The sequence below is a fragment of the Prionailurus viverrinus genome, chromosome C1, assembly GCF_022837055.1.
Source record: "Prionailurus viverrinus isolate Anna chromosome C1, UM_Priviv_1.0, whole genome shotgun sequence".
Classification (NCBI taxonomy): domain Eukaryota; kingdom Metazoa; phylum Chordata; class Mammalia; order Carnivora; family Felidae; genus Prionailurus; species Prionailurus viverrinus.
In genome coordinates, this window is record NC_062568.1 from 155412026 (window position 1) to 155438022 (window position 25997).

Sequence of the window (25997 nt, forward strand, 5' to 3'; positions counted from 1 at the left end):
TATCCCTTTTCCAGAGTTTCTGAACTAGGGACAAAATGTCTGTATTTAAAATTCAAAAGCGCTATTAACATTGAAACAGCTAATATGCCAACAAAACAGCACTTTCAGCGGCTTTAAAATTTTTAATTAAGTCTTGCTCCTTCTTTGCTCTTTCCAGGAGATTTCAGGAGAAATTAGCCCTCATTTTCTCAACTTTTTTTTTTTTATTATTTTTTTTTTTTTTTATTTTTGGGACAGAGAGAGACAGAGCATGAACGGGGGAGGGGCAGAGAGAGAGGGAGACACAGAATCAGAAACAGGCTCCAGGCTCCGAGCCATCAGCCCAGAGCCTGACGCGGGGCTCGAACTCACGGACAGCGAGATCGTGACCTGGCTGAAGTCGGACGCTTAACCGACTGCGCCACCCAGGCGCCCCAGCCCTCATTTTCTAATGTGGTTCTAGTCTCCCTTTGCTCACTCTGTCCCTCTCCCTCCTCCCTGAGCTGATTTCCCCTACCCCCGACCCCTCCCCTATCTTGCCCTCTCCCAGGCCTTAAGGCCTCCTTCCCTCTTCCTCTGATTTCTCCTCTTTCTTTTCTTCTCTCTCCCTCTGAACTTTTGGTCAAAATTAATTAAACTTGGCCCTTGTAGGGTTGATGTCCTTATCCATATCTTTGTCCTAGAAAACATTCTGCAAAAATAGTTCCAGACTATGATTACAGGGAAATTACAGGAAATTACAGGGAAAATTTGGAGAAAAATGAAATAATGAAAGGAAAGCCTGATTTTGCCCTTCATTTTACTTGGATTTCAGACTAGAAAATATATTCCACAGTCTGAAATACCACAAGCATGTCAAATAGCTGTAGGTACCACGGGATATGTTATAAACTGTCCTTGACAAATGATAACCAGTTTCATCCTGGTCAGTGATGAGTTTCCATTAATGGGCTTCTTTATCCTTCTAAAGGGAATTAGGGAGTTTGGTGAGTGCATTTATCTGAACAAGTACAGATGTGTGTAACCTAATAGTGCTTTGCTGTAGTTGTCACAGTGAACTCCCAGTTTAAATATCAGTATCCACTGAAATGGAGTTGAAAATACTTGTAGTCCTGAATCACACTTTAAAAATTTCTGGGTTTGTGGTTGCATTTAACTCTGATTCATCAGGTAGCAAGCCATTTCTTCTTGCTCCATGATAGTGGAGGACAGAGTCCAGCCTTCTGTTGGTTCTTATCTGTATGAAATACTACATTTTGAAATATTACATTTAATTTTACTGCACAATATTGCCTTTCAGAATTTTCTTATAGCATCAAATGGTAATATTTTTGGCGTGAGTAAATTATGTGTGCCTGGGTAGATGATTAAATATACACATTTCCCCAAGTACCTGACCTTCTAAGAGGGCAGGTCTCAAAGAAAGCATTTGGGTTTTGCTTATTAGAGAGGAAGGATAAAATGAAAATGGAAGAAAAAATGGTCAGGTGGAAATGTCACATGGCCAAGCACAGAGTCAAAGTAAGGAAATGTGCTTTACCCATGATGAGGCATGTTACCAGAAATGAAGAACAGGGGCTGAATATTCAAACTACCACAAGCACTCTTACTTTAGGACTCTAAAATGTCTAATGTAATCATGGTGCCAGGCTCAATGTTGAGGTTCTTATGTTGTATATAAAGTCCAAGTGCAATTTCTCTTAATCCAGAGACCTACGAACTTAAAAAAAAAAAAAAGGTAGGGAGCCTAGGTGGCTTGGTTGATTGTCTGACTTCAGCTCAGGTCATGGTCTCATGGTTTGTGGGTTTGAACCCTGAATCAGGCTCTCTGCTATCAGTGTGGAGCCCACTTCAGATCCTCTGTCCTGCTCTCTCTTTGCCCCTTCCCTACTTGTGCTCTCTCAAAAATAAAAATTAAAAAAATAAAGACAATAAAAGAGTACAGTAGGTCAATTAGGAAAAAAAAAAAAAGTAACCCTGAACCTCCTCCCCTCCGTCCCACCCAGTGTACCCAGTATACAAATGGTAGAACAGGCTAATCACACAGCAGCCATTGCTCCAATAGCAATTCTGAAAATCCAACTGATCAAATGCTGCCAACCCACCATACTTTGGGACAGGGAATATCTGTTGATCAAGCACTGGTTCTGATCCACCCGATGCTTCAGGAGTGCATCTGTAGTTGGTTATTACCCAGACTTTGGTTGCATCTGCTATGAGCTACACCACTATCCATCATCCTCATTGTTCACTCCTGATGAAGCCTTTGGAAAATATGTTCTCTTTTGATTGCTGGACTGTCTTCACAGCCTGCTTCTTGACTGTAGAAATTTGAAGGCCTAAAGTCCTTTTCAAATCCCCAACAGCCTCTGTTTGTTTTAGTTCAGACTGGTTCTTTCTTCAGAACTTTATGGATTATCTATAAATTTGAAGCGAGTCAACTCCACTGGTCAAAGCTGCACTCATGACTCCTTTTTAGACCTGCCTCTTTATGTAATCAGATTCTTTGGGCCCATCAGGCTTCCATGAGACTACAAGTTTATGCTTTCTAGAAGGGTCTTCACATAGGTTTGACTCGGCTTCCTCAGTTTAGCCTATGTTACCAGGTGATACACATTTAATCTTTGCCTTGGAACTCCATCTTAATTTGAGGATCTCTTGCTGACTCTAGAAGCTGAAGATAAGAAAACAGTTTATTTTCCAAGTTATTTACATTCTACAGAATATATTTATGTTCTACCTTAAAATTTTTAGACTAAAAATTAGATTAATGTGTTTTTTATTATGAATGTAATATATACTTATAAAACAGCTTAATATCATTGAACACTATAAAAATCAGAAAATTAAAGTTTTGTTGCAATGGAATAGAACATAGAAATAGACTACGATATATACGATATATGTACGATCATATATCATACAAATATAATTACAAATGAGAAAGAAAGGAAAACTCAAAAGTGGTGCTGAGACAATTGGCCATCCAGATGGAATAAAGTTAGATCATTATCTTGTACTTATCTACAAATAAATGTTATATTGCATTTAAAGCTAAATATAAAAAAACAAAGCATTAAATGCAATATAACACTTAGATTTAGATAAAAACATGTAGACAAATATGTTAATAATATCAGGGGAAGAAAGAATTTTTTAAAATAAGACACAGAAAATGGGGCACCTGGGTGGCTCATCTCAGATTTGGGAGTTCGAGCCCCACATTGGGCTCTGCACTGACCATGAGGAACCTGCTTGGAATTCTCTCTCTTTCCTGCTCTCTCTCTGCTTGTGTCTCTCTCTCACTCTCTCTGTCCCAAAATAAATAAACTTAAAAAAAAAACACAGAAAATGATAAAAGATAAAGGAAAGGATAAATTTAAGTACATTAAAATTAACTTCTGTATGTCAAGAGGCATAAACACAATGGAAATATAAGCCACAACTGGGAGAATATGTTTGCAATGAAAATAACCATCAAAGAATTATTATCTAGAATATATAAAGGACAGGGGTGTCTGGGTGGCTCAGTTAAGTGCCCGACTTCAGCTCAGGTCATGGTCTCATGGTTCATGAGTTCGAGCCCCACATCAGGCTCTGTGCTGACAGCTCAGGGCCTGGAGCCTACTTCAGGTTCTCTCTCTCTCTCTCTCTCTCTCTCTCTCTCTCTGCCTCTCCCCCACTCATGCGCGCTCTCTCTCTCTCAGAAATAAACATTAAAAAAATTAGTTATACAATATATGAAGAACAAATACTACTCAAAAGTAAAAGATAATAGAAAAGTGAGCAAAAGATAGAAGTAGGGAGTTTATAGAAGAAAGCCACTTGAGTGACCAATAATCATGAAAAGATTCTCGATATTACTATTAATTAAGAGAATGCAAATTAAAACAATTCTTAGATACTCCTTGGCAGTTATCACCTTGCAAATATTGTTTTAAACTGATAATCTCAAGAATTGACTAAGATGTGAGAGCTGTGAAACACTTACAGTGACTGATGTTTAATCAAGTGTCAGATTTATTCACTAAGACCCACAACAGTTCCACATATAGGCATATGTCCTTGATGGACTCTCATGAGTGGGCACAAGGAGACATACATAACGGATTTTGTGGCAGGAAGTGATAGCACTTCACCAAACCTATATCCTCCTTTTCCTGGCCATACAGTTAGACTACATTTTCTAACCTCATTATCATTAGTTGTGGCCCTGTAACTGAATTCTAGCAAGAGGTGAGTAGAATTAATGTGCAATACATCCAGATCTGTCCCATAAAAAAACAGCCAAATAATAATCCTCATGCTTTTTCTTTTTCCACTGGCTTGAAGCAAACAAGCCGAGACTTTGAAAGCCATAAGATAAAAAAGAGTGGACTCTTAAGATGGAAGAACCTGGGCCCTCCTCCTTGGAGGAGGACCTTCACCAATCAATAATGTGCATTTTGGTCTGTCTGGGAGCTAGGAATAAAGTCCTATGATGTTTGAGCCATCATATATTTGGGGATTTGTAATTAGAGCACCTAAGTTTGCCTTAACTAATATAGATGCTTACTGCAGCATCGTTAGTAATAAACATTGGAAAAGCTCATCAGTATGGAATTTGGTAAATTGTGGGATATTCATTGGATGTAATACTATTCAAGAGTTAAAATTATTGTACTTAATCTATGTGTATCAATATAGTTAGGCCTAAAAAATGTTAGAATTAATTTTTTTAAATTTTTTTTGCATTTATTTATTTTTGAGAGAGAGAGAGAGAGAGAGAGAGAGAGAGAGAGAGCACGAGCAGGGGAGGGACAGAGAGAGAAGGAGACACAGAATCTGAAGCAGGCTCCAGGCTCTGAGCTATCAGCACAGAGCCCGACGCGGGGCTCGAACCCACAAATTGCAAGATCATGACCTGAGCCGAAGTCAGATACTCAACCAACTGAGCCACCCAGGCGCCCCTTTAAATATATATAAATATATGTAAATATATATATATATATATATATATATATACAGTTTTAAATCCTGTATGCACATTTGGCAAAACATCAGATGTGTTTGAGAAGTCATGTAATCTCTCAGCCTCAGTTCCTGCATCTATATTGTTTTATCCAATCTGAGATATCACTGATTATAACATGTATTATTATGTTACGTACCAATAAAAAAACACTACAAATTAAACTATTAAGAAATACTTTCTTATCACTTTGAAATCCTACTTAATACTTATGTGGAGACCTCAGACTTAATTATATACAACGTAATCACTTATTATATGCCTATGTAAAAAGGAAAATTTAAGCTAACTAAATTGGTTAGAGCCCTAAAATACCTTCACTTACAGACTCCAATTCTTTGGAATCACTTTTTGACTCTGAGTTATTTGACGTCCATTTTTCCCTTCACTATAACATCTTGTATGCCATTAAAATTATTGTTGATATAGCAGTTCAAAGAAAACAAAATGCTCAGAGAACTAAAGGCTTTATCACTGGGCTTTTAAATAGGCTTTGCAATTATGCAGAACTAGTTTGCTTTTGAAACTCAAGAAACAGTGTTAAACATTTTTGATACATCCCCTCTTCTACCTTTCCCTTGAAACCCGTTAAAGATTTTAAAAAGTGTTCTATAGTATCTCTGAGGTTTTCTTCTAAGCTGCTGACACTCATTCTGTAAATTTTGATTCTCAATATACTGACATTTACAAATGTACAAATAACAACTGTATCCTAACTGCTGTCTGGTTGGCAGTAGCATTTCCACATGGAAAATCCTCAGGAAATTTATACATGTTTCTGAATCAAAAATCTTGTCACAAAAATCAATAGAGAAAACAGGAAAAATATTATAATTTTCCTGTGAAAATTAAAGCTTAACAATCAATGGAGAGACATTACTAATCAATCATTCTTGCTTGCAGTTGTTGCTATGTTGTATGTGAATTTATAGCCGTTTCTGCAGCTAATAGTGAAAAAAATCTTGCAAGTAAAATAACTATTAAGTTTATAAACATTGTATAGTCTCAAAAATTTGATGAGCAGTATTCCATGAATTAACAAATTTGAGTCCTTAAAGCAGCAATTTTGACTATGACTCTGTATAGTACTGTTTTCCCTGCTGGGAAACTCAAATGTTATGTTATTCTAATACTTCCCAGCAATGTTCACTGGCATTTTGTAGTGTTTGGATATCTGGTATCAGTACACTTCTTTGTAAATATTTTAACAAAAGAGATACAAAAAAGGAAGCTGAGAATATTGTTGAGGAATACTACGAAATGAAATTGGAAACGGATCTAAGATATGAAATAGCAAAAGCAATATTGATATCAACATCAAAATCAAGGCAAGTTGAAAAAATAGTACTCCTTCATTTTTGCGGTTGTTAATATGAAGCAGCACGTACCTTAACAAACTTGAAGAAGTTGAGGTTGCTTCGAATACACTCTTAATTCAATCAAATCAACAGCAACTCATCAACTGATATTGATTTGATTGAAATGGAAGAAATGTTTTTAACATCTGGAATATTTGTTACAAAACAAAGATCAAGATTATCAGATGGGTCAATTCATGTTTTATATTTAAAATTTTCATTTTAAGAATAAGAACTTTTAAATATTAAATGGTTAGCAAACTCTTGCTTTAAATAACTTTTATTTAACTTCATAAATGTGTCTTATTATGATGTTTATATCAGGCAGATTTATGGGTTATCCACAAACTGTGCATTTTCTCACTGTTTTTAAATAGTAAACCTCTGAAATTCTCAGTATAACCCTATCATAGAAAAACAATCCACTGTTTATTACCATGGTCACTCATTATTTAAAACACATAAATAGTGTGTTGTGAAAAATGCAGAATAACATAGTTCAGGGAATTCCTGAAAATTCTCTTAAATTCTGATTTTTCATTAATGAATCCCAAGCATGAATACTTAATAGAAATTTGGAAACATTAGCCAACAGCAATAATGAGATACTTTTGATTGTAGGATGCATTTCAATTTCAGTGATGTTAAAATGTGGAAAAAAATGTGGGTCTTAGAATCAAGGAAATGCAGTATTAAATGAAGACATCATATTAAAAGATAATCTCTCTCACTACCTTTGTAGGTCTGAAATGTGCGGTGAGCTTATGGTTTAGAATATTCCAGGAAGTAGAGCACACTAATAATTGCCTAGAATGTTAATTAGTCATGTCTCCTTTTTCTTCCACTTCCTCTGGTTTTATCCTAATAGATAGATTTTCTGTTTTGTTTTGTTTTGTTTTTAGATTTCTATCCTCTCCTCTACTTTAAGTAAATTGTAGCCAAATCTTAATTTTCTGATTTTCATAGTGTTCAATGATACTGGTTTGAACTGTTTTATAAGTATATACTACCATTATGAGAAAAACATATTGATCTAATTTTAATAAAAATATTTTGTTGTAGAATGTAAAGATATTCTGTAGAATTTAAATAATTTCTAAAAATATACTTTCTCATTTTAATTTTTCCTCAAAATGGCATAGTATAAAACCAACCATCCAAAAAGTACTTTTTGTCTGCTTACTTTTAAAAAAAAACATTTTTAATGTTTTTTATTTTTGAGAGAGAGAGAGAGAAACAGAGTGCGAGCGGGAGAGGGGCAGAGAGAGAGAGGGAAACACAGAATCTGAAACAGGCTCCAGGCTCTGAGCTATCAACACAGAGCCTGACACAGGGCTCGAACTCATGAAACCACAAGATCATGACCTGAGCCAAAGTCAGGTGCTTAACCGACTGAGCTACCAAGGTATTCCTTGTCTGCTTACTTTTTAAAATATGATGGTAACATTACAGCTAAAAAAAAAAGGTAAGAGATAACAGGCATAATGCTTAGTTGTTTGATAACCACAAAGTCTATACTGTCCTTCCCGAAACGTCCTCAGTAGTAGCATTCTCAGAGACGAGATTTTTCTCAAGTATTTTCTGAGCGCTGAGCAGCAGTGAGCTTTGGGATCACTCCAGGTTGTAATAGTATTTCAAAAACTTCTTGTTACATTAGAGTTTTTGTTCGTCCCGTTTTACTTTTCACTGTAATCTCAACCTTACAAATTAGGAAACCTAGACTTATGTGGGCAGAAGCAAAGTATGAATACACTTGACTGGAGAGTCTTGAATATGTTCATGTCTCTATGCTTCACTTTTCATGAGGGAACCAAAATCCACAAATGGCTTTGCTGATACCAGAAGGTTGATTTTAGTAGTTGCTGATCCCAGAATTTTAATCCCAGACCTGTCTTTCACTCTTCTTTGCAGTTCTAGAACAAGTCACTTATGCTCATTTGTCCCTCCTTTAAGAAGGCAGAGAGCTACAGCTCAGAGGAGTTACGGGAAATTTCCTGGCTAATACCTGCAAAGTGCTGTGGTGATTAGAGGGATTGTCAAATTGACAATTACTATTATAGAGACCAGCACAGTTAAGGGGTCTAACTGGAAGATTGGCAGGCTGCAAAATTTTAGGCTGGTTGCAAGAGTTATTATTAGAGAATGGCTGCTTTCGAAAATGTATATTTAAATATTAACAACATTTGAGGAGCAAATACTCCCAGAGATAAACATATGCTTTGAATCCACAATTACTTATGCATCTTCCCTGTGCCTCCTCTATGTCTGTATTTTTTAAATTCTGTAGGTGAAGGACTGAGGTTCAGTCTCAAGGTCACTGAAGCGGCTGTGATTTTATTAGTATGCTCATTGAATGTGCTATAGAAATGTAATTTAAGGCATTAATATGTACACACTAAATAAAACCACACAGGCTGTCGGAAAGTTATTTATGATGCTGGAATTTTACCAGTTATGGAAATAAATAATATAATGTGTGTATCTCTGGAAACAATGTAAACTTAGCTTACTCAACAGCAGCGGTAAGAGAAATCTAAACAATTCTGTAATTCTATGAGGAGGGTAATTTCACTGATGACAGCTTTCCATAATTTTACTCTTCTAGATAGCAAATAATTTTCCTTATTCTTTATTTTATTACTATTTTGAATTGCACTCCTTGTTGGAGTTTCACCTTTTACTAATAATTCTTCGCGAAATGTATTTTCACTGTTTTTCATATGGCAGTTACTGCTGGCAGTACCTAGTTGAAACCAACAGAATTACAACTCTCTTCAATATCCCTACATGACATGGGTAATATTTCAGTTTAATCCAGGGGCATGAATTGAGCCAGGAACAACCATTTCAATTTCTACTGCAGTTTGTTTAGGCTTAACATGGACTAGCTACCATACCCTCTCTCGGTGAACCATATTAAATTGCTTACAGAGACCTGCTCAGAAAGCAAAAGGCATGGCTTTACTATTCTCATGACATGCTTTTGCCTAATAATCATGAAAGCTATAAAAAGAAATCCACTACAAATGCCCCCCAAAACTCCTTACTGCTGCCCAATAACCAAGTTCCAGCAAGAGAGTTAAACAGCTATTAAAATTACTTCACTTTTATATAACATTATGTTTCGAACATTATTCCTTAGAAACCAGAAGATCTTATCTGTAATAATGGACCAGTCCTGTTTCCCCATATCTTTGTTCATAACAATATGACTGCGCTACATACTTACCAGGTGAAAGACTGAAATGTGAGATGATTTATCTATATTTTCAACAGTTCTGGAATTAAGGGATTGGTGTTCAAATGACTGACTGAAGTTAAAGGAACTCTTTACAGCTATCAAAGAAAATAGTTTGGGTACTACATGTAAAGGTCTTAAGGAAAACAGGGACATGTACTTTATAAACCCTATTTATTTCCCCTTAAACTCTCTGAATGCACTTGTTTGTATCAAAAACCCACCTCTGTTGGGGTGCCTGGGTGGCTCAGTCGAAAAAGCATAGGACTCTTGATTTCAGCTCAGGTCATGATCTCATGGAGCCCCTTACAGAGCCCTGCATCGAGTTCTGTGCTGGATGTGCAGTGTGCTTAAGATTCTTTCTTTCCCTCTACTTCTGCCCTTCTTCTCTGTCTCTTTTAAAAAAATAAGTTATTATAAAAACCCACCACAGTTAAGGATATTCTCAATGAACTGCAACAATAGATTTTGCTGAGACTAGCACATAGTAGGAACATAGTAAATGCTGGTCAAGTGAATGAATGAAGGCAAACAGTTATGACTCGTTCTTTTTAGCTGAATATAAATACACGGCACCACACCTAAAGATGATTAAAGAATTTTATAGATTCTCCTGATTAAAAAAAAGAAATGAGGCTTCAAAGTGCTTTATGGTAAATGATCAGAATAGTTTCTACATCTATTGCTCAATAACCCTGCCTTGTTTTCTCTACTCATCACACCCCTGCAGTGTGATGAGTAGAAAAAGACCAAGTGAACCCAAAACAGGGGTGACTGGAATTTTAGTCCTGGTTTTTCCACTAATTAGCTTTGGGTACTGGACAAAAAGACTTCAAAAATCTGTGCACTAGGCCTCCTATGCATAATGAGCAACTATGAGTTATTTGATGTCATAACCTGTTCTAACATGCTGTGGAGCTATGTTGGCAGCACGATTTGCTAACTTCAACAATACAGGAAAAGGTATTTTGATTACTTATAACTTCTTTCATATCAGCTTAGAACTACCAATTAACACTTAATAAACACCCCTGACTAGATTGAGGAATTAAACTTGAACTCATTTGCTGAGCAGATAGTTGTACTATCTATGACACAGTACCGGGTACTCCTTTTGCTTAGTATTTAAAAATGCCTATTCCTATATCTTCCTGTATTTTCATCTTCCTCGTGACATGCCATTGCTTGGTCATGTGTACAGAATGTGGAAAAAGAAAATTTGCCCTGTTTCTGTCCCTGATGACATAACCGTGGAACAAGCAAGATGAGAAAATCCTTGGCTGTAACTCACTAATGCTGTACAACATTGAAAAATTATACTATTTGTTATATTGAAATGTGTATTGGTTTCGAGGAGTCAAAGTTTTCTGAAATTATTGAGGCCGACCTATCTTCACTCCTCTGAATTTCCCATTCCGTGGCACAGATCAATGCACCGAAGCTTCATGATTCCCTAAAGGGCTTTTAGTACATTGGTAGAGCCACTTCTTTATACTCAAAACCTCTTGGGGAAAAACTACTAGATGTATCATCTGCTTAGTTGTGCTCCTTTCCCTTCTTAAACTACTGATCTCTGCTCCCATTTCTGCTTTAACAGGAATATCTTTTAAACTCATGTCTTCTTCATTTCTGTTATTCTAATAATAGCCAAAGATACTCCTTACGTCTTTTGTACCTAACGGACTGACAGATCTTTAAGCCCGTATTAAATTTATCCTAAAACCCTTTCTTATAACTCTATGTAATCAGTTTTCAAGACACTGCCCTAATTTCTATAAATACAAAACAAAACAAAAACAAAAACAAAAATCCCCACATTACCTACGTAACATGAAAATTAAGTGTGATTTTGGATTTATGCTTTGGTTGGGTTTTAATTTGGCAGGAGGATACGTGATAGTATTAAAAGCAGATTTCGCTTTCTATTTCATGGAGATTACTATTTAAATAAGTTTATATTTCCCATTAATTTTCAACTAAAGTTACTGCGACCTGGGAGTTCTGTTCAAATCAATGGATTTTATTGAGCTCTTACTAAATGCAAAGTAGTGACATAGGCACTCATGAAGAATTGGCCAGAACTTTGTTTTCTAGATGCTTTTAGAGTAGTAAGAATGATATGCCAAGTTCACTCACAAGTTGACTAGAGTCAAGTAAGGGTCAGAAGAGAAGTAGAAGTATTAAATTCAAAGGAGAGGCAGAACATCTAGGTAAGAGCATCAAGAAAGATGACTTTTGAAGTGGGCATTGAAAAATGGAAAGGACTTTAACAAATGAAGATGAATCATCATTTAAAATTATCTAGAAGGAAGAAATACACTAAACAAAAGCACCCAAGCTGAAATATCTGAGCCATGGTGGGAGAATAAGCAGACGATCTGATTGGACTATATCCAAACCAATAGATTGGTTTGTCTAGGCAAGTAATGAGAACTGAAATCAAAAGCTACATTGGGCCAGATAATCTTTTTTTAAATGATCTAAATGCTACTGTGTAATGTGGTATCATTTTGTTATATATTGACCCAGGTTTATACATAAAAATTTCACCAAATCCATAGTAACTAGAACCAATGTTAGATATAATGTTTGTAATTTCCTAGGTAATATTCCCTCTTATGTAATTCTATAAAAATAAACATGTTGACCACCAAGAATAGAACTTTTGCACAATTAATAATAAGGATCTCACCAGGATTTGGAACCAGGTTTTAGGATCTTAAAGTCATTTTTTTTTAAGTTTATTTATTTATTTTGAGAGAGAGAAAGTGCACATGAACAGGGGAGGGGAAAGAGAGGGAAAGGGAGAGAGAGTCCCAAGCAGTTCCACACTGTAAGCCCAGAGCTCAATGCGGAGCTTAAACTCCCGAACGACAGGATCATGGCCTAACCCAAAATCAAGAGTTTGGACGCTTAACTGACTGAGCCACCCAGGTGCCCCAGGACCTTAAAGTCTTGTTAAACAAAGCTAAAAGTGATACAGCAGATTCTAGATTAAATTAACCATGAAGCATTAAATCTGCAGATTATCTCCACACCATCATGAAACCCTACTAGAATGATTATAAAGGAAGAAAAAAAAATGTATAAAATCAAAATAACAAAGTGAATAAGGGAAAAAAGAACAGCCAGTAAGAAATGCCAACAATATTTCAGAACACGAGAAACAGCTGTATGGCTAATAACTGAATATGATTTGAGGTTTTTTATGGTTTCTTAAGTGACTGGTAGAGGAAAGAAGTAAAGGTGGGCTATAGAAAATCAAAAGAAGCAAACTGATTCATGTTATTTGCATCATATGTCTTAGGAATTAAAGATGTCAGGTGTCTCTGAAGATAGGAAAGTAAGGATTAGGGCAAGTAGGAGGGCCCCAGACCTCTTCCCTTAGGCCCACAGCCAGACGAGTATCTCTCTCCAGCAAAATAAGTTACTAAGATTCTATAATCTATCTATCTATCTATCTATCTATCTATCTATCTATCTATCTATCACAGGCTGAATTGTATCCCCTCAAAACTCATGTGTTGAAGTTCTAATCCGTAGTACCTCAGAATGTGCCTATATTTAGAGGCCTTTAAAAAAGTAATTAAGGAAAAGTAGGCTGAATGGGTAGGACAAGATGTCTAATCCAGTATGACATGTGTCCTTATAAGAAGATGAAATTAAGACACCCAGAGAAAAGACTATGTGACATAGCAAGAGAGAGCCATCTGGAAGCCAAGAAGAGAAGCTTCAGAAGAAATTAAGCCTGCCAATGCCTTGACTTTGGGCTTCTGGCCTCCCAAATATGAGAAATATGAGAAAACACATTTCTGTTGTTAAGCCACTCGGTCTGTGGTGTTTGGTATGGCAGGTCAAGAAAAATAATACATTATCTGTTTATCTGCCTATCTATTTTTCTATATATCTATTTATCTGGTTTATGATATTTCCTAAGAAGGAATATAAAGCAGGGTAATGGAGAATAACTGTTTTGCCATAGAAGTGTGTTTGAGAGAAGGATCTTTTTATTTAGCACGATCAGGGATAACCTCTGCTAGGAACTGACATTTAAGGTAAGATCTGAAGGGTGAGGAGAAGCCAGTCATGCAAATATTTGAAGGAGCATCTTTCAGGCAAAAGGAGGTTTAAACAGAAAAATCCTCAGGTATAAAGGAGCAGGCAGACTGGGGACTAATCAGCCTGGCTAGAGTACAGTAAGCAAGGAGGGTGGTAGAAGGAGGTAGGTATGCGGATATAAGCAAGGATCACAAGATAATTTTACGCTTAAGATAAAATTTTCACTTCTTCCTAAGTACAGTGGGTCTAAATCTTGGTCTGTAAACTATGAAAAATATCAAATTTTATTTACTTTTCTAAGTCTGCTTAAATTCATCTCCCAGTCCTCATCCTACTATACTGGCTGGAACTGCACCTCATTGGTTATTACTTCTACTCTCACACCCACCCAAAGTGCTCTGTAAAGGTTCAAGGGTCTTGGGCAACACCAATGTCTCAGGAATCCTCCTCCAGTAAGGGGCCATTAGTCAGCAGGAATTCGTGCTCGATACACATCATCTCAGTCCTCAAGGTCTCTTGGGATCTGAAGGCTCACTGCTATCTTGCTGGACTTGGTGTGTATGAAAATTTAGTGCTGCTGGAGGATCTTGTGCCTTAGGTCTAGGCTTTAGCAGTGGCCACGGTTCCATCCCCTCGGAGGTTATACCCCTTCTGATGTCACTGTCATAAGCACTGAGCAATACCCTGCTACCAACAGGACCTACAAAGGCCATCCTTTCACTGAACTGAGAGAGGAACAAAGCCCTGCCCTTGCCTTCACCCTCTCCCTTCTAAAGTCTCATAAGAGCATTCCTTTTTCTATCCTAATCTGTTCAAGAAGTTTAGGCTTTCATAAAGGATAGGAAGAGCTAGTGCCTTCAAGCAACTTCTAATCTAGAACCTGCAAATGACTCCGAAGATATGAAATATAAAGAGCCCAGCTATCCAGCGATATTTACAGTAGCCAAGACAAGGAAACAAACTTAGTGTCCATTGGTAGATGAATGAATAAAGAAGTTGTGGTATGTATATGTATATACACAGATACAATGGAATATTATTCAGCCATAAAAAATGAGGATATTGTGCCATTTGTGATGACATGGATGGACCTTGAGGGCTTTGTGCTAAGTGAAATAAGTCAGAGAAAGACAAATACTATATGATCCCACTTACATGTAGAATCTAAAAAACAAAACAATACAGGAAAAAAAAACCCAAATTCATAGAAAGAGAAATCAGATTTGTCGTAACCAGAGGTTGTGGGGTGGGGGGAGGGGAGGGGAAACTGGCAGAAGGTGGCCAAGAGGTACAAGCTTCCAGTTACAAGACAAATAAGTACTAGAGACGCAATGTGCAGCATGGTGGGTATAGCTACCACCATAGTTTGATTTATAGGGAAGTCATTCAGAGAATAAATCCTAAGAGTTCTCATCACAAGGAGAAAATAACTTTTTTCCCTCATTTCTTTTTATTGTGTCTATATGAGATGATGAATGTTAACTAAACTTATTGTGGTAAGCAGTTCACAATAGATGTAAGTCACACCTTTATGTTATACACCTGAAATTCATGCAGTGACGTATGTCAATTATATCTCAATAAAACTGAAAAGTAAATAAAGGAGAGAGGGAAATAACTACATTAAAAAAAAAGAGCCTGGCTATCAATTGTAAATGAAGGAAGAAGTTGAAGAACATCCAAAGTCACAAATGAATATCTCAATTATTTTGCCTTACTAGCTTCAGTGAATTTTTGTTACTTGCAAACAATAACAACACTTACCTAATGAAAACATCGGGTGTTCTCCTGAAAGCTTACAGTGTTTATAAAATTTACTACTTTGGCTTAGAATCTATAGTCCCCTCTTTCTCTCCATTCCTTCTATTCTGTATGTGTTGGTTTTCTGGATAATAAATGGTTTGGCCTGTCTAGCTGTTTTAGCATGGTACTCGGCTGATTTATTTATTCCCCTATCTTTTCTCCTGGAAATTGATGGCTATTGGCACTGACTAAATCAGGCCATCCTGACTTTTCTTCCCAAAGAATTTAGACTTTGGCTAAGTATGCTTTCAAAAAAAAAAAAAAATAGGAACACACGCGCCATACAAAACCTAGAACTTCGAACAACTGAAGAGTTAACAAGATAAAACACTTTAAGAGAAAAGCTGTTCTAATTTGGAAATGTATCCCCAATGAAATATGCTGTATGCTTCTTTCAGTAATCTCAAATCAGTCTTCATGCAGAGTTTACAGAGGACATACTCTCCAGACAGTCCTGGAGGTGGGAAAAGCTTTTATTTTAAGGCTAAAAAGATGGATTTTCTAAATTGTCATAGGTTGTGGTTATAGCAGCTGCATTCGGCATGGTCCCCATGCAGGTTATTCTTCTAATTATGCTCCTGACAGTTTCCCAAGTGGATTAAAATCCACACTCAGAGTTCTCTTATCTATAACCTTTCATCCCCATGACTCCCTGCTCCACAGATGCTTCTCCTAATGCCTAGTTCTAAGTCTGGGGACTTCTTAGACAGGTACTTGCACAATAAAAGAAAAAGGCGATTGTAGTCTTTCTCTGATCTTTAATGTCTAATTTCTACATACATATTAAACACAGAAAAATGAAAAAGTAATCTATTTTATAATACAAATGTTATCTGATCCTTCATTCAGCTTTTAGAAAGTGATAAACCTTTGATGATTCTATATGGGGCAACTTACTTTAAAAAGAAAAAAGAAAAAGGCTTTGCTCTACAGTAGTGCCTCGTTTGAATGGTGTAAAACAAGGCCAAAATAGCCCAGAGTAGATAATTACCCACATAACTGAAGCTTACTTCTTAATAAGTCAAATCTTTAACTTTTTTTTTTTTGGTTCAAAATCTTTTAGGAGGTATATGGCTTCCTTAATCAGAAGCTGCTGAAAACAATTCAGTATTCCTTTATTCAGGATAATTATTCACAACATCCAGACCATGAAGGGAATATAGTCTCATTCATTTTGGCTCTCCATCTTCCTTCCTTGCTGTTTCTCCATCAAATTCAGGCTTACTTGTGAAGACATATGTATTTTTGTATTATTTCTATTCTCCTCCTCCCTGTATAATGCTCCCAGTTTTGAGGACCTGCTGAGGGTAGGGATATCAGATACACAGTTCTGTTAAGAACTCTCTAATCAATGTGGCCAGAGGTCAAGAATAAAGTTTCTTGATTTTTCAGGACTTATTTAAGAATGGGTCTTCCTTTAATCAGACATGGCCATTGTTCTGAAAAGTTACATTCATCAAAGTCAGTTATGGTAGGGTTTTCTAGCACCTAAAATGAACGTGAGTTTTTAAAGTAAATTAAGTTCTCTGGATTTAGGATGACAAATTGGAATCTGGAAGTTTCCCCTTGAGAGAAAGAGGTGAGAGGCCTTAAGAAAATCCTCATTCCCAGGGCACCTGGGTGGTTCAGTCAGTTAAGCATCTGATTTTGGCTCAGGTCATGATATTACAGTTCATGAGTTCTGGCCCGACGTCGGGCTATGTGCTAACAGCTTGAAACCTGGAGCCTGCTTTAGATTCTGTGTCTCCCTCTCTCTCTGCCCCTCCCCTGCTTGTGCTCTGTCTCTCTCTCTCAAAAATAAATAAACATTTAAAAAAGAAAATCCTCATTCCCTACATTCATCTAAAAAATAAATTATTTTCTCTTAGAAAAAAAATGGAGGGAAAGAAATCAATTCCAAGGAGTTCAGTTGTGTAGGAATAGAGAAATATTAGAGAGAGAATATAGGCCCTAGACAGAGGTTGAAGTTTCTTCCCTGACCTTTCCTAGGCTCTAGGGTTATTTATTTATTTATTTGCAAATTCTTTTTTTTTAATTTATTTTTTCTTTCTACATTTTAAAATTTAAATCCAAGTTAGTTAACATATAGTGCAATAATGATTTCAGGAGTAGAATTTAGTTATATTTACATATAACACCCAGTGCTCATCCCAACAAGTGCCCTCCTTAATGCCCATCACCCATTTAGCACATCCTCCTACCCAACACCCCTCCAGCAACCCTCGGTTTGTTCTCTGTATTTAAGAGTCTCTTATGGTTTGCCTCCCTCTCTGTTTTTATCTTATTTTTCCTTCCCTTTCCCTATGTTTATCTGTTTTGTTTCTTAAATTCCACATTGAGTGAAATCATATTATATTTATCTTTCTCTTTTTTCACTTAGCATAGTAAATTCTAATTCCATCACGTTGTTGCAAATGGCAAGATTTCATTCTTTTTGATCACTGAGTAATATTGCAGTGTGTGTGTGTGTGTGTGTGTGTGTGTGTGTGTGTGTGTATACACACCACATCTTCTTTATCCGCTCATCAGTCAATGGACATTTGGGCTCTTTCCATAATTTGGCTATTGTTGACTGCTATAAACATTGGGGTGCATATGCCCCTTTGAATCAGCACTTTTATATCCTTTGGATACATACCTAATAGTGCAATTGCTAAGTCATTGAGTAGCTCTATTTTTAATTTTTTTAGGAACCTCCATACTGTTTTCCACAGTGGCTGCACCAGTTTGCATTCCCACCAGCAGTGCAAAAGTGTTCTTTCTCAGCATCCTCACCAACATCTGTTGTTTCCTGAGTTGTTCATTTTAGCTATTCTGACATGTGTGAGGTGGTATCTCATTGTGATTTTGATTCTAGGGACCTTTAAAAGATTGGGGTAAGGAAGAAAGAGAGGAGAAAGAAAGCTGCAAGGAGAAATAAAGCTACTTTATTTTTTTCTTTCAGACTGATGGGTTTCCATTCTGTTATTAATAATGGCCTTTCTAAATTCCAGTAAACTTTCCATCCAATAAATGTGCCATATAGATTGTTACCATAAACTTAATGATAAGGATATATGTCAATGTATACTGAACACTGAAATTCCTCATAGGTATACAGTCTAGAAGGGACACTAGTTCTTTAAAAAGCAAATAAAACAAAACACAAGCACATATCCTTGGTCCAGTTTTCTACCCAATGCAGCAGGAAAGAACAAGTGAAAAGACGTAAGAAACACCATTTTGTAGATTTCAAAGCCCTTGGGGTTTTTTTTTTTTGTGTGTGTGTGTTTTCCCCCACTCTCCTCATTTCTCTAGGAAAAAGAAAAAAAAAAAAACAAACAGCCTCTGTTGCTCTGTCAGTCCCTCTTTTATGTGCTACAGAACACCTGGTGGCCAATTGCTAGGTGGAGGATAATTAGCCCCTCAATTATCACCAGTTTATTTTCACCTGTTCCACTAGCATTTCTCTAGAACTTGAAGCTTGTCTAATTAGTCTTTTCTGACCCATTCCCCACTGTCAGACGCAAGAAATAGCCCTTCTACTAAGTAATTAACCCATGGTAGGCCAATCCTTGTTTTTGTTTCAACTCCTGTTGGAATCATTAGAATCAAATGAACAAAGAAACATCATGGGACAGAGTAATAAGGAACTAAAAAGTTCCATCTTCCTTCTCCCTTCACCAGCTTCCAAATCCAAATTATAGAAATCTTAAGCACAGTGACATTTAGTCAGACACATATGTGCTTGCTGTTGAATGTCTTGAAAGAGCAAAATAGCACTGCCAGAATTATCAAGTTCAGTTCTCCGAAATGCCATAGGAAATATGGTGTTTATTTTATACCTAAAAGGTGAAAGAGATCAAAAAAGAATCCAAATTTTAAAATGCAGGCCAAAATCTCAACTTGTAAAACCTTTTCAGGATACTGTAATTGAATCTAACAATTTCTTCTTTGCATTATTTTGATGATCTATGGATAATTTTTCCCAACTATTTATACACATGCACAGAAATTCTTATTTTGTTTCATCACACAAGTCTATAGCAAAGTCCAGCAAAGATTTCTATAAAGCTAAGGAACATCTCATTTTTACTCATTCATTCAACAAGTATTATTGAGTGCCTACTTTAGAGTGGACATATTAAGTCCCAGGGACACAAAAATAATGGAAGGTCTTTACATTCTTGAAGCTGAAAGCCTAATGTACCTCTAAATATCATCTACTTTAAAAAAAATAATGAAGCCACACACACATACTTAAAAATTGACAGAAAACATTCTAATTCATTCTGCCATTTTCCATTTCTTATTCCCAATAGTATCCCAAGATCCTTTGAGGAACCACTTCTCCTCTGCCACACAGATTGGTTTAGGGCTGGGCATATGATCAAAAGTGAACCAATGAGGGGCACCTGGGTGATCCAGTCAGATGAGCATCAGCCTCTTGATTTCAGCCCAGGTCATGATCCCAGGATTGTGGGATCGAACCCCATATTGGGTTCTGCACTGAGCATGCAACCTGCTTATGATTCTGTCTCTCCTTATGTCCCTCTCCCCTGCTTGCATGCATTCTCTTTCTCTCTCTCTCTCAAATTAAAAATAGATAAATAAATAAAATAAAGTGAACCAATGAGAGCCAGGCTCAAGACATTTGTTCCACTGTTGAAAGTCTCTTTGTCTCACTGAAAATCGGAAGATGTGAGTAGATGTTGCCTTCTTGTACCCATTTGAGAATGAAACTAAAACAAAAGTAAAGAACACAGCTATAAAATAAGGAAAAAGAACCCCTGGTAACCTCATTTAAACTCTGTTGAAATAAATAAACAAACAAACAAACTCTGTTGAATCCATTTTCCAAGATAGACCTTATCCTGTTGTTTATGTTTTATGAGCCAGTAAGTATTCTCTCTACCTGAACTATTGGGGTTTGGGCTTAGGTCAGTTGTGTCCAAAAGTGTTCTCATTGATACAGATATCTCTCTGATATCACAAACAACAGCTTAAAGTTTAAGGTAGTTATATTTTCTTTTAAGCAATTAAAGAAGGACCTGCAACTTATCTATTTGTGAACTTTTATCATTCAGATAGGAAGGTATATATTTTTGTATCCATAAATGTATTTTATACTCACTTCTCACCCGTAAATACTTCCAGTTTCTTTCTGGACTACAAATTTGCTTGTGTGAATCATATTCTATAAAGTGTGTTGCCAAGAAGTCATATCCTTTATTCTTTTTTTTAATAAATTTTATTGTTTATTTTCAAGAGAGGGACAGAGTGTGAGCGGGGGAGGGGCAGAGAGAGAGGGAAACACAGAATCTGAAACACGCTCCAGGCTCTGAGGTGTCAGCATAGAGCCCGACCTGGGGCTTGAACTCACAGACCAGGAGATCATGACCTGAGCTGAAGTCGGACGCTTAACCGACTGAGACACTCAGGCACCGCTGTATCCTTTACTCTGATACTGCACCACATGCCCTGTGGTTTTTAACACAGCAGCAATTATTCTGTCAAGTCGAATAATTTTAGATTTACCTCTATGTCTTCCATTCATTCCACAAATACTTACTCAACAGGACCTATGTAATGGTATTGGTAGTCCAAAGATAAATAGTAAGGGTTACTGTTTTTCAAGGATGTTCCAGGCTCTTCAGGAGAGCATCAAGTGATATACAGGGATGACAGTACCGCGTGACAATTGCTCTGTAGGTTTCAGTCTCTCAGGTGCTAAATCCAACAACACGGCACTCTCTTCATCACTTCTCACATCCAACATATCGGCAAGTCTTCTTGGTACTGCCGCCCAGATCTTTCCCAGGCCTGACTATTTCTTATAACTTCGTTCCTAAAACCCTAGTCCAAGCCACCATTACTTCTCACCTGTACTACTGCAGTAGGCTCCAAACTAGTCTCCCTGCCTCAACACTTACAACCTCACAATCCCCAGTCTATTCTCCACACAACAGCCAAAATGATCTTCCGAAAGCACAAATCAAATCAATCCATTTTGCTGCTTAAAACACCACAATGTCTTTTCATTGCCTTTAGAAAAAGAAAAATCTAAACACCTTGCCACATGACAGGCCCTACATGACCTGACTCTTACCCACCTCTTCAACATCACTCCTGCCATGCTCTCCCTTATCCAACTCCCCCCGGCAACACTAACCTTCATTTAATGCTTCCAATGCCAAACCCGTTCCCATCTCGGGGCCTTTCAACTTGATACTCTTATGCCTATAATACTGTTCCTATCTCATTGTTAGGTCCCACTTCTGGCAATCCTTTCCTGATCATCTTGGCTGAAATAATTGCCCTTCTACTACTACTCTGCCAAGTCCTTTTCCCATTGCCATCCTTTATTTTCTTTATAGCACTCTTCACTATTTCAATTCAGATTGTTTATCTGCTTATACAATAATCATTGGCCTTTCTCTGCGTGCCACTAAAATGTAACTTCCAAGAAGTTAGGGACTATGTTTTATTTATTGCTTGCTCAGCACCAGGAAGGCCTGGCACATGGTAGGCGTTCAGTACCAATTTACTGAGGGAGTGAATACAAGACTATGGATGAGTTATATCTAACTCAAACTTGGAAACCAGGGAAAGAGGAAAGGAAGTTTAGGAAGGTAACATTTTGCAAAAATAGGGGAACTACCAAATGAATAAAGTATAGAATATATGAGTTAATGGGAAATATGAAGGAAATACAATAACTTGAGGAATTAGTTCACACGTGCTTTCTGTAATATTCTATGAAGCAAACTGGCCACAGGACCACAGAGCAGAGGAATGACAAATACGAATAAACTAAATTGTAGGAGTATTTTAAATTGCTATCTCTAGGGTTGTTGTGTGGTTTGTGCTTATTTAACATTGTTATTCATGACCTGGAAAAAACATGTGTATCATAGTAATGGAAATGTAGATAATCCTAAATTGGGTTTTATTGCAAATATCAGTAAGCACCCAATTCTCAAGTAATACAATTACCTCAAAAACCTAAACTGATTTGAACTCTTTTTAAAATACAAATATCTGCAGGGGCACCTGAGTGGCTCAGTCGTGTATGCGTCCGACTTTGGCTCAGGTCATGATCTCATGGCTCTTGGGTTCAATCCCCATGTCGGGTTCTGTGGTGACAGCTCAGAGCCTGGAGCCTGCTTCAGATTCTGTGTCTCCCTCTCACTCTGCCCCTCCCCCGCTCACATTCTGTCTCTCTCAATAATAAATAAACATTAAAAAATATATATACACAAAAAAAATACAAATATTTGCATAAGATACAGTTGAATCTAATCATTCTTCACATAGGAGAAAGCTGAAGAAGTTAAATGGACCCAGGGTAGATACCAGGCAGAAAATTGGATACCACTTGATCATTCAAAAGAATTTTGATTTGTTTGTTGTTTGTTTGTTTAAGTTTTCATTTATTGAGTGTCTAGTTGGTGCAAGGAACTCTAGATATATTTCATTTTCTCTTCAGTGTAACTCCTAATGGGCCTGTCCTCTCCATGTTACAAGTAAGAAAATTGATGGAAGTGAAATTGACGGTTCAAACGTTGACTCACCTATTCCCAAAGTTCTTTTTCATCATCAACATTTTCCTATTGTAAGCTCTGAGACACAGAGTAATGTACAGAAGTGATCAGAAAATACCATTCTACTTCACTTACTACTTGACAACACATCCAGTAAAAGCTACTAGGAAATAAACAAAAATAAGGAAACCTTAAAAATAGCTCCTCAATGAAAAATGAAACCAAAAGAATATACAAATAAACATATTTTTAGGGCCATCACTAAAAAAACAATAGCATGAAAAAAATTTTTTTAACTATTGGCCAAGAAGAGAATATTTATAAACTGAAATTAAATTAAGATTAATTTATACCAAACAGCAATGAAAAACATTGCTTGCTAACCAACTAGTAAGGGACGTCTTCCATTCACTGCGGCATTTAGAAGCAGATGGATGAGCAATTGAATGAATGAATGAGTGAAGGAGTGAAGGAGTGAATGAATGAGTGGATAAATTAACAAAGATACTTTAACCTATATTGTTGAAACAATCTTGAGCTGGCAGAATAGGAGCGCCAAGGAAAAACTCAGAGATGAACTTAGGATCATTATTTTTTTTTCTTTCTGTGCCAAGAATTTTGTGTTTCTCAAGTAATTCTATGTTACCTTTCAACAAAGTAAATGAGATTTTAATTGGTTCCCTTCCTTGAAATAGTAGATAGGCCTGGGTACCACTATCAGAGGGAAGCCCTTCACCAGTATTTTATGTGAACTGGGGCGTAATGTCTATAGTATTTTCAGCCTTCACATTTTTAATTTTTGTCAGGCAGTACTGTAACAAGATCCCCTAAGTCAATGTGCTACCAGAGGGGGGGAAATGAAATAAAGAAAGCATCCATATAAAGTAAACAAGTTAGAAAGGCTCATTTTTCATTTGTTAACTAGCCTCCACACGGCTGTTGGCTGTGACAACAAATGATTTAATGAGTCCAATTTAAAATAGTCTTGTCTGTATAAGATAGATGTCTTGGAAAATACTTTTTAAAATCTCACAGCTATAGCAAAGGCTGCTTCAACATACCCTGAGAAAAATCTGCACTGCAGTTCTACTTTTTTTTTCTTTTTTTCTAAATTCTTTGATAGGCCAGATACCAAGCTAGCAACAGCAAGGAATATTCCTATTGTACCTGTGAACATTTCCTAATAGTAACTTTTAACAAGATGTTTCAGAAATACCAGCTTAAAAAACCATAAAATTTTATCGCCTGTGTGGAAAAGTGATTAGTCAACAAGAGCCTTTCTGAACTATGTGTTTGTCTTCTCTTCAGTTACTTAAATGACCCATTAGAAAGATGCTTTGTCAGAAGAGGATAATGATAAGGAACGTGATGTGTGCACTGCACAGTGACGGGAGGGGACTCATCTCTGGGGTGGGCACTCTCTAGGTTGTGGCGTTTGATTTTAGAAAGCTTGTAAATGTATTTAAGTGGAAGAGATGAGACCTTCCCGAATCTATTCCCCAAGTTCACAAATACATGTCTCCTTCCTCATGGACATTTCTTAGGTTTTAAGAGTAGAGCAGGTAAGAAGTGTTATATCTGAATTCACATGGTGCTTCCCTTCATGTAAAGAACAATTGCATCTTTTTGATCATCCTTTGGCAGATAAAACACATTATATAGCTTCTGAGAGGGTCAGGTAGATCCAATTTTGTTGAATGACCTGCCTCGGCTCAGAACTAAGTACCTTGTTTTGTTCTTGGGACATGAAGAGTCCAAATTTGATTAGTCTAAATGTGTATCTTTACTTTTTTTTGAACGTCTAGATGGGGTGATTATCCAGAATTAACCTTCAAAAATGAGATTGCCTACAGTCACCTCTGTAATAATATTCCAATTTGCTAAAAATGTTTTAAGATTTCGTGAACAAGAGGCTTGAGCACCAGTGCTGAAGGGTATGCGCACTGAATAAAAGGCTAGAAGCCCAGAGAGCAGATGTGCTTCAGAGGCAGCCTCACGATAAAATTATTCAAGAAGTCAAAGAAATGAGAAAAAGCAATGTCAAAATATTTTCACATTAAAAAAGTAATTAACATATACTGCATAAATTAAAGACATGTAGACAAACAGACCTAGCCATAATACAAATACCTTTCCAAGCCAAGTTTTCGTTTAGATAAATATAGTTCATGCAAGTAGAAAAATGTAAACCGCTTCTCAAAGCCATACATACATGTGTGTCTTCCCTGACTTCCATAGCATTCTCAAGGAAACCGGCAGAGGAGGGAGTGGGTGGAACAAATGCTAACGAGAAGACTTGAGTAAATTGCCAACTGTCTAGGCTGCGAGGTATTCACCTTGCCACGCTGAGCATTTGTTGTGGTCCAAATCTCAGGCCAGCACTGGAGCAGGCTATTCTTTGTAGAGAACTAGTAGAAAACAAATTTTAAAATGTCAAATGCTGCATGCTATTTTCACACTCCACACTTGTTTCTTCAGTCTTGGATGATTTGAAAAAAAAAAAAGAAAAAGAAAAAGAAAGGAATTAAATTTATTGTGAAAAATAAACGTTTTTGTTTGGAGAGCTGGAATAATCTCCACAATCTGATGATATATATGATGCACAGCCCCAAAACTTTTTTGGTCATGTTTGAGATGGAAATGCAATTGGGCATCTAACCTTGAATTATTTGCATTCATTTATTGTAATACATATATATCATTAATAACTGATATCTTCTAAGTTTTTGTCTGACATCTTTGATCGTTCCAAATAATATTGTTTTGACCTTTACTTTGTCTCCTTTAGATGCAACCTCCCCCTTTTTTTTTAATTTATTTATTTATTTTGAGGGCGAGAGAGAGAACAAGAGGAGGAGGAACAGATACAGAAGGAGAGAGAGAATCCTAAGCAGGCTCTGCACTGTCAGTGTGAAGCCCAATGCAGGGCTCAATCTCATGAACCGTGAGATCATGACCTGAGCCTAAATCAAGAGTTGGACACTTAACTGACAGCTACCCAGGTGCCCCTGAAACCTCCCTTCTAA

The 25997-nt window shown here is 36.8% G+C and overlaps 1 long non-coding RNA gene across 1 annotated transcript; it reads right to left on the reverse strand.

The window, feature by feature from the left end:
- Positions 1-2571: 2571 nt before the first annotated feature.
- LOC125172618 (uncharacterized) lies at positions 2572-25997 on the reverse strand. The gene is made up of 3 exons (XR_007154769.1): positions 25987-25997; positions 25308-25379; positions 2572-2653 (listed from the first exon to the last, which is right to left on the reverse strand). It is a non-coding gene; the product is annotated as an uncharacterized LOC125172618 (long non-coding RNA).